The sequence below is a fragment of the Lathyrus oleraceus genome, chromosome 3 (genome assembly GCF_024323335.1).
Source record: "Lathyrus oleraceus cultivar Zhongwan6 chromosome 3, CAAS_Psat_ZW6_1.0, whole genome shotgun sequence".
NCBI classification, from domain to species: Eukaryota; Viridiplantae; Streptophyta; class Magnoliopsida; order Fabales; family Fabaceae; genus Lathyrus; species Lathyrus oleraceus.
The window spans coordinates 434032950-434042937 of NC_066581.1; the positions used below are offsets into that span (position 1 = coordinate 434032950).

The 9988-nt window shown below is 27.4% G+C and overlaps 1 pseudogene; it reads left to right on the forward strand.

Annotated features, from left to right (window-relative positions):
* The first annotated feature begins 5826 nt into the window (after positions 1–5826).
* On the forward strand, positions 5827–7613 carry LOC127129369 (cytochrome P450 81E8-like; annotated as a pseudogene).
* Positions 7614–9988: the final 2375 nt, after the last annotated feature.

Consider the following 9988-nt stretch of genomic DNA (forward strand, 5'->3'; position numbering starts at 1 on the left):
GATACTTTATGTTGGATCAAACACTCGTGTTTCCTTGGAGAGAGTTTGATTTGGAAAAACTTGACGTTGGATCAAGTGTTCTTTTTGTCTTTTGAAAAAAGATATTTTTATCGTTTGACTTTATCTTTTTAGTTAGAATGCAATGGAAAGGATTAAAGGGAATTAGACCTAATCTATTACATGTTTATGGGTGCGGAGGACATATGACCCACAATGGGGGGATGATACCAAACAATACAAGGAATGGAAGTGGGATCATACAAGTTACAAACCAAATACCATACATAAAGTAATCAAGTGGCATTTTATTCTTAAATGTAAACACACAATACAAGGAAAATGAAAATTGCAAGCAATGGTAATAATAGAAAGACATTACGGATTATGGTTCAAGTCACATGATCCAAGGTAACACACAAGACAAATGGAGTTAGAATGAGATCAAAGTAAATGAAGAACATGCATCAAAATTCACATCATTCAAAGGAAATCATTCAATTAAATGGATATGGATTCAACATGGACAATTAAGCTGAGACATGATATACACAAGGCATATATCAAGGAAAACTGAAATGACATTTTAAATTTAATAGAATCACAAACTAATGGTCAATTTAAATGGGAATTAAACTAATGATCCAAATTACCATGCATAGTATACAAACATGAATTAAACTAGCAAGGTTTATGGAATGACATCAATACATCTCTAAACCTAATCAAACCTTAAGCAAGACAAATGATCATGGTGATTAAAGAACGTGATTGACATGATAACTAGTATCACAATTAAAGCTCAACTATGAAAAATGAATCAAAACAACACTAAAACCCTAAAGGAATTAACCCTAATCATGATCAAATTCAACAAAATTGTGGTGACAATCCACAGAAGAAATAAGGCCCATTCGGTCTAAGGCCTAAACGAAACAAGGCAATGTAATAAAACACTCAGCATGGGAAATTCAAATGAAAATTGAAATCAAATTCAAAAATAACGCGCCAACATGAAATTCAAAAAAACAAGAGCTCAGGTCAGCCACCACTACCAACATTAGTGTCGGAGGTTGCCTCCGGCTATGGTGGTGAGTCAAAATTCAAATTGGAGATGCCATCAGAAACGTAATGTGATGATGAACACGAATATGGAAGTGAATTTACAAGATTCTTAACTACAAGCTCCAATGGAATGACAAGGATTAAGAACCTTAGATGTTCTACGTGAAATTAAATAGTTGTTTCGAAGAATCAAAGGACAAGATGTCGGGGCTTTGATTCCTCTCACCATTCTCTACATTATGGTATGAAGAAATTGAAGATACGAGAGGTTCAAGGTTTACCTCACCGGAGAATACGCTCAGAGCAAACTCAGGTAATCTTTTGACTTTCTTTCTATGCTTTGTGGCTTGATGTGAATTCCAATTCTCTTTCTACTCTTCTTCTTCTTCTTGAATTCGTGAGTGAAGATGAGAGATTGAATTGAGTTCTCGGAGTTTGTGGTTTGGAGGTTGAGATTGATGGAGGTTGATGATGAGGGAGATGATTCATAGATTGAAGATGATATTGAGAGGTTAATGGTGAAGGTGAATCTGAGGTTTGAGAGGTTGAAGATGAACTCTGAAAAATGAGAAATTTTGATCAATGATTCGAGATAATTATTGGGGTCAATGATTAGGGAATGATTATATAGGTGGTTAGGTTTTAGAGTTTGTTAGAATTAGGTTGGGGAAGTGTAACTGAATTGGAACTCGAGGTAATGTTAGTTATAACTGGTTTTGATTGGTTAGTTAAACTACATTACTGAACTCGAGGGGTTCAAGTTAGTTATGGATTTTCTGTTGTAATTGACTAGTTAATTAAGTGAATGAAATGATTAGCTGATGAGGCAAAGTTATGCTCAATTGGTTTTGCCCAAATGTTTAGTTAATTGTCTGCTCGATTGTGAGCTGATATGTGTTGCTAATGAATGCAAGTTAGGTTGGTTGGTTAGATTGATGTCTATGGTCATGTGATGTGGTTACAAGGTTGTTGATGGTTACCCTGCCTTGTGAATTATTGTTTGATTAAGTTTCTGGGAAGTCCTACTTCTTGGTGTTCCAAGAAGCAACCAATTGTTACTTTGTCAATACGTGAAGCAGAATATACTGCAGGTGATGTAACTACATGTCAAGTTATGTGGCTTCTGAATTTACTACAGGATCTGTAGATCAAAGTAAACAAGCCTCTGAAGTTGATGATTGATAACAAGTCTGCAATCAATCTTGCCAAGAACCCAATGCTGCATGGGAGAAGTAAGCTTATTGAGACTAAATATCACTTTCATAGAAATCAAAATCAAAATGGAGAGCTAGAAGTTATGCACTGTAGCACTTAGAAGCAACTAGCAGATGTTCTGACGAAGGCGATCAAGATTAATCAATTTCTCCACTTGAGGGGTGAAATTGATGTTGTTAGTTTTGGTTAAGCTGAATATGAAATAAGGGATGGTGTTAAAATTAATTCATTTTTCGAAACTTGTAGACAAAGTTTGTTGGATGGTATTTTAGTATTTCTATTTAAGTGTGACTTGTATTAAAGCAAGTGAATGGTGCAACCAAATTATTCTTTTTTGTGCATTCTGTTTAGTGTAACAGAGAAGTGTGTGTGTGTGCGCGCATTTGTTGTAACCATTTTAGAGTAATGGAAGCTTGTTATTATTCTCTCTTCTCTCTCTTATTTCCACTGTTCATCTTTATCACCTTGTGCACCAACAGTTTACAACATGCTCTCAAATCCCTATCAAATAATGATCTAAGCCTTTCAATACTAAACAAGAATCCAAAATTATTTTCATATGTGCTATACTGCTCAAATCTTCTATCAAGTGAGCCAATTGTTTGATCTATAATATATTAGAACTAGTGATTTCGAAAAGACTCTTCAGAAGACTCAAGATTCAGTTGTATGGGTTGAGATTGATTTTCATCATAGTGTTGTTTTCTACGAATTTAATGTTTTCGAATAAACACACATTCAATCTCCATTTCATTCCCAATCTTTTCAGCACTAGTCTTAACATTTACATATCCAGATTCTCTATATTTTTTCAAATATTTCATCAAACCTTTTACTAGTTCTATAGTCATATCAATAAGCATATCTTTTTTTTTCAAACTTTTGCTAATTTCATTAATAGCAGTTAACAATTCAAACCAAATAATCATAACTAGTAAAAATTCAAAGTTTCCAATCCCATTAGTTGCTAAAGATTCGACTTCACTCTTAATTTTGGGATTATTATCTTGTTCAGCTATATGAAGTAGTGTTTCTCTTGCATATGCAATTTAAGATTTAATTCCATGTATTCACATATATTTCCTAACGTGTTTGTGACAATTGTTTAATAGTTAAACCTTTTACATTGTCTCTAAGAATTTTCCAATGTTTTGTCGAATGAGAAAATACAGTATAAATATGTTGTAAGAATCCAAGTAATCTTTAGCTTTAATACAAGAGTTTGCAATATCACAGAGTGTTAACTTAAGACTAGGCTTAACATATATTAATTTTCCTTGTACACCTTGATGCTCTAGAGAATTAATTGAATTTATTCTACTCTTTATTTTATTTAAGGGAAATTACATTCATTTATTAATTTTGCTTTTATAGTTCCCCTAAAAAAAGTTTAAACAATATTTTTCAAAAAAAACTAATTATAGCAAATATATATATATATATATATATATATATATATATATATATATATATATATATATATATATATATATATATATATATATATATATATATATATATATATATATATATATATATATATATATATATATATATGATTAGAATTATGAAATTCTAAAATATAAATTAAATATTATGTTCATAGTATTATTCAAAACTAAATAATGAATAAAATAAATAAATTATGAATAAAATAACTTTTCATTTTTGAATTTTCTATTGTGGTGACAATTAAAAAAGCTCATTATTCATTTATCGCACTTATGTTATCATTTGATTAAAAATACTAAATAATGTGAAATTATTACCTATATTTTAATTTAGTTGATTTATTTATTTGCGAGTTAGGAAATTTTTTATTTTTGAATGATCTACTAGTGTGACCATTTTAAATAAAAAATTATTATTGATTTATTAATTATATTTTATTTTGATTAAAAATATTACAGAATGTAAAATTATTACCTATATTTTATTTTAGTTGATTTATTAATTTGTAAGTTTGAAAAAATTTATTTTTATAAATTCTACTACTGTAACAATATGACAATAATTATGGCGCCTATTAAATAATATCAAAGTATAAATTTAAATGTTATTATTTATTTATTTTTTTCAAATATATTATTTTGAAAAATGCCAACCTTTAATTTATACTAAATATTTTCATAATAAATAGAAAAGTATTTAAGGTAAGATTATCTTTTTATGAAATTTTAAAATATAAACATAGTACAAAAAATTTAAGTAAGATGCTCTTTATATGGAATTAATAAATCTTAGGCGTTAAATAAAATCTAACAGTTGATATCGTTAGTTCTCAATTTCCACAAAAGATATTAATTTTCAACGAATAGATTCCATATATATATATATATATATATATATATATATATATATATATATATAATTGATTATATGAAATTGAGTTTTAAAAGATATTTAATAAATTTTAGAAAACTTAATTGTATAACTTTTTCAATTTTACAATCAACAAAAATATTTATCTATCTATCTATCTCTATATATAATTAATTAATTATGGCATAAGATTATCTTTTTATGAAATTTTAAAATATAAACCTAGTACAAAAAATTTAAGTAAGATGCTTTTTATATGGAATTAATTAATCTTAGGCATTAAATAAAATCTGACCGTTGATATCGTTAGTTCTTGCTTTTAAAAAATTTATTTGTGTAATTTTTTCAATTTTACAATCAACAAAAATATTTATCTATCCATCTCTATATATAATTAATTAATTAAGGCATGAGTAATTGTCTGTAATTTTTTTGGGATGATATTTTAGTGTAAATTCCTTTTTAAAATTAATGAAAAATCAATTTGACTAAAGTGTAACTCGGTTTTAAAATTGAACTCAAAAATAAAATTCAGAATTATCTGGAACGAACCCTAAACAATTTGATTTTACATGTAATTATTAATAATATATTTATAGAAAGAATATTCTTTCAATTAATTAATGGATTTCATTATTTTAAATAAATATTGTTTTATTAATTATTATATAAATGTAGTATAATAGTTAAAACATATATATTTTTTAAAAATTTAGTGGGGGCACATGCACCATGTTGCAAATCATAGCTCTGTCCATTACCCCTAACATATATCCTTGACAAATCACCGTCTTTTTTGTAATGCCTGAGCATCGACACTTTTAACGGTTGGGATGAATCCCTATAATATAATATAAAAAAAAGCACAATAAATGTATATCTTTTAAATTGAATCTCTATCTTTTCTTTCGTCAAAAAATTCAACTTCTCAAAACTAAAAAGACAGAAAAAATCCATAAAAAATAAATAGAAAGATAAAAAGTTGAATTTTTTTAGATAAGAACTAAAAAATAAAATCAAAATCAAAATAGAAGAATAAAAGTAGACTTAAATTTATCTTTTATCTACCATACATATTTTCATCCAATAAAATATTTTTAATAGGTAAGCTCATACATAATCAAATTCACCACTACTTCTAGAAGACAACAAGCTATATATATCACCACTCATATTCCTTCCTAACAAATTCAAGTCAAGTGATACAAACATACTAATCAACACAACATGACCGTTTTCTTTATCACACTCATCTCTCTGTTTTTCCTTATCATCACATTGAAGATCTTCTTCCACACAACAACAAGGTTCAAGAACCTTCCACGGGGCCCACCGTTTCTTCCAATAATCGGAAACCTACATCAACTCAAACAACAACTCCATCATACTTTTCAAACCTTATCACGAAAACACAGACAAATATTTTCTCTCTAGTTCGGTTCTCATATCGTTGTTGTTGTTTCATCATTGAAAATAGTACAAGAATGTTTTACCAAACACGACATCGTTTTAGCAAACCGACCTCATTTCTTAACCGGGAAATATATTAGCTAAAACAATAGCACAATTACAGTAGCACCTTATTGTGACCATTGGCACAACCTCCGTCGTATAGTAACAACTGAGCTACTCTCATCTCACCGTTCAAATTCCTTCTTGAAAATATGATGAAATGAGATTATGAGACTAATACAGAAGTTAGCATAAGTGTCATACAATGATTTTTCAGAAGTTGAACTTACGTCAATATTTTCAGAAATGACATTCAACATCATCATGAGAATGATGTCAGGGAAACAATATTATGGTGATGATTATGATGTGAGTTATATTGAGGAAGCAAGGTTGTTCAGAGAGATAGTTAAGGAAATTGTGAGTTTATGAGGAGCTAACAACGTTGGAAATGTTTTTAGAGTTTTTAAGGTGGTTTAATTTTGATGGTTTCGAGAAGAGGCTTAAAAAGATAAGTAAGAGAGCTGATTCATTTTTACAATGACTCATTGATGAACATAGATTTGGAAAGAGGAACACTAATACTATGATAGATCATCTCTTAAAACAACAACAGTCACAACCTAAATATTACACATACCAAATCATCAAAGGACTTATTATGGTAAGTCGTTTTTTTTAACGAAGTGGTAATAACCAGTAGAAACTCACACACACAACTGTGAAAGTCAGGGTTCAAACTTTAGTATTGGTGTTCAACCTAAAAATATCGACACCTAATAAAAATAATTTTATAAAAAAAATGAATAAGTATAATTTCATTTATCATTGTATAGAAATAAAGTATGTGGGTCAATGGAGGTATGTATTCATTGATGCTCTGTTAAAATTGAGTTATAAAGGCATACAAGAAAACAAAAATATTCTCTTGATATTTTGTTGAATGTTTGTAGGTTATGCTACTTGCAGGAACCGACACATCATCTGTAACCTTAGAATGGGCTATATCCAATTTATTAAATAATCCAAATATATTAAAGAAGGCAAAAGATGAGATCGACACTCACATGGGACAGGCCCACTTAGTAGATGAACACAATATCTCAAAACTTTCTTATCTTCAAAGCATTGTTTATGAGACATTTCGATTACATCCAGCTGCTCCATTATTAATGCCTCATTTTTCTTCAGAAGATTTTACAATTGAAAAATATAATATCCCACAAAACACAATTTTAATGGTCAATTCATGGGTCATTCATAGAGATCCAAATTTGTGGGTTGAACCTCTATGTTTTAAGCCTGAGAGATTTGAGAAAGAAGGTGAGACAAATAAACTACTTTCATTTGGAAGGGGAAGAAGGGTTTGTCCGGGGACAAACTTAGCCCAATGCACTGTGAGTTTGAGTTTAGGCTTATTGATTCAGTGTTTTGAGTGGAAACGTATTGGTAAAGAAAAAATAGACATGACCGAAGGAAAAGGAATCACTGTGGCAAAAAAGTTTTCCTTAAAAGTAATGTGCAAATTGCGTCATCCACTAAAGATTAACGATGCTTTCTAATTTATGAATGCTTGAAATTTGTTAATAAGAGATACATGATGTAATCATCTCCAAATTAATTTTGAATATGTATTTTCAAGATACAACTCAATGAGATTAATGATGTTTTTCTTAATTAATTAATGTTTATTCTTGTCAAAAAATATAGAATATATATATATATATATATATATATATATATATATATATATATATATATATATATATATATATATATATATATATATATATATATATATATATATATATATATATATATATATATATATATATATATATATATATATATATATATATATATATATATATATATATATATATATATACACACACACATATATATATATATATATATATATATATATATATATATATATATATATATATATATATATATATATATATATATATATATATAACCGAAGGAAAAGGAATCACTGTGGCAAAAAAGTTTTCATTAAAAGTAATGTACAAATTGCGTCATCCACTAAAGATTAAAGATGCTTTCTAATTTATGAATGTTTGAAATTTGTTAATAAGAGATACATGATGTAATCATCTCCAAATTAATTTTGAATATGTAATTTCAATATACAATTCAATGAGATTAATGATGTTTTTCTTAATTAATTAATGTTTATTTTTGTCAAAAAATATAGAATATATATATATATATATATATATATATATATAACCGAAGGAAAAGGAATCACTGTGGCAAAAAAGTTTTCCTTAAAAATAATGTGCAAATTGCGTCATCCACTAAAGATTAAAGATGCTTTCTAATTTGTGAATGTTTGAAATTTGTTAATAAGAGATACATGATGTAATCATCTCCAAATTAATTTTGAATATGTAATTTCAAGATACAACTCAATGAGATTAATGATGTTTTTCTTAATTAATTAATGTTTATTTTTGTCAAAAAATATAGAATATATATATATATATATATATATATATATATATATATATATATATATATATATATATATATATATATATCACCACGGTTGGTAACAAAAACCTTGATAAAATATAAGTACTATTCACAATGATTTTTGGTAATAACTATGATGATAAGTATTTTAACTTTAATATATTTATAAAATTATAAGGACAAACTCTTTTTGTAATTAAAAAAATAAAATAAAAATTGTTGGTGTTCGGACTCGACAATTTTTATTTTATTTTTATTATAAAAACTCTTTTTCTAATATTCATCAACACTTTTAGAATCTTGAGTGAGCCTCTGTAACTTATTATGTAAGACCCTATGGTAATAAGAAGGAATAAAAATCTTCTTCTCATAATTCTTTTCATCTATTCCCAAGTATTGATGGTTGGTTCTTCATATCTTCTCCTTTCACTGATAGTTTGATTCCACCACACCAATACATATTATGTAAATTCAAGGGAAATAACTTGCACTTTTTGAACATTAGTATAAGTTTTACTAGTAAAAATTTGTGCAATTTTTGTTTCCCACTCTAAATAAGCCTCTAGATCATTTTTCCCTTAAAAGGTCGGAACTTTAATATTTATACCACTCAATCATTCCTCTCTAGGACTTCCCGCTCTTATACTCCATAAGCTTTCCTCCTTATCAGTATTATTTTGAAGATTTTCTAAATGATCAATCCTTGCATATATTGCCTTTTTTTTTCTATCATAATCTCTCTCATTTTAGTAGTGATAACTTTCTACAACAATCTATTAGCTTCAACTTGACTAGGGCTACCATCACCACCTCAATTTGAAATGGTTAATCGCAAAACAATAACAATAATTATCCTCACATGTTTCACTCAAATTTGACTCAATTTCTCTTTTTAGTTCTTTAAAGAAACCAAATTCAATCACACAAGAAAAACAAATTTTAAATGGTAAATACTCAAAAGGCTGGAAATGAAAGAAAGATGGAAATAAAATAAGGAAATAAAGAAGAAATAAATAAGACAGAGGAAATTAACAAGGAAAATAAGAATGTGGTGGCAAATAGAGAAATATGAACAATCACAAGCATATCACAACTATAATTTGCTTTTTTTATATATATTACTTTTTTCTTATATATATATATATATATATATATATATATATATATATATATATATATATATATATATATATATATATATATATACACAAAAAAAAAAAAGAAATTAAAGTTGCAGTATGAAATGGTCATATTCAAACCTTGCTCTTGATACCACTTAATGGCTAACCAATTTTAAGTTTTGTCATTTTACTCATACTTTTGCATTCCCAAGTACTTGAGTGTAGTGCACAAGTACGTACACCCCACTTTTGCATTCTAGTTTATTGAGAAATTATTTTTAAAAGGCACTTGGTGTTGAGAAATTATAGAGATA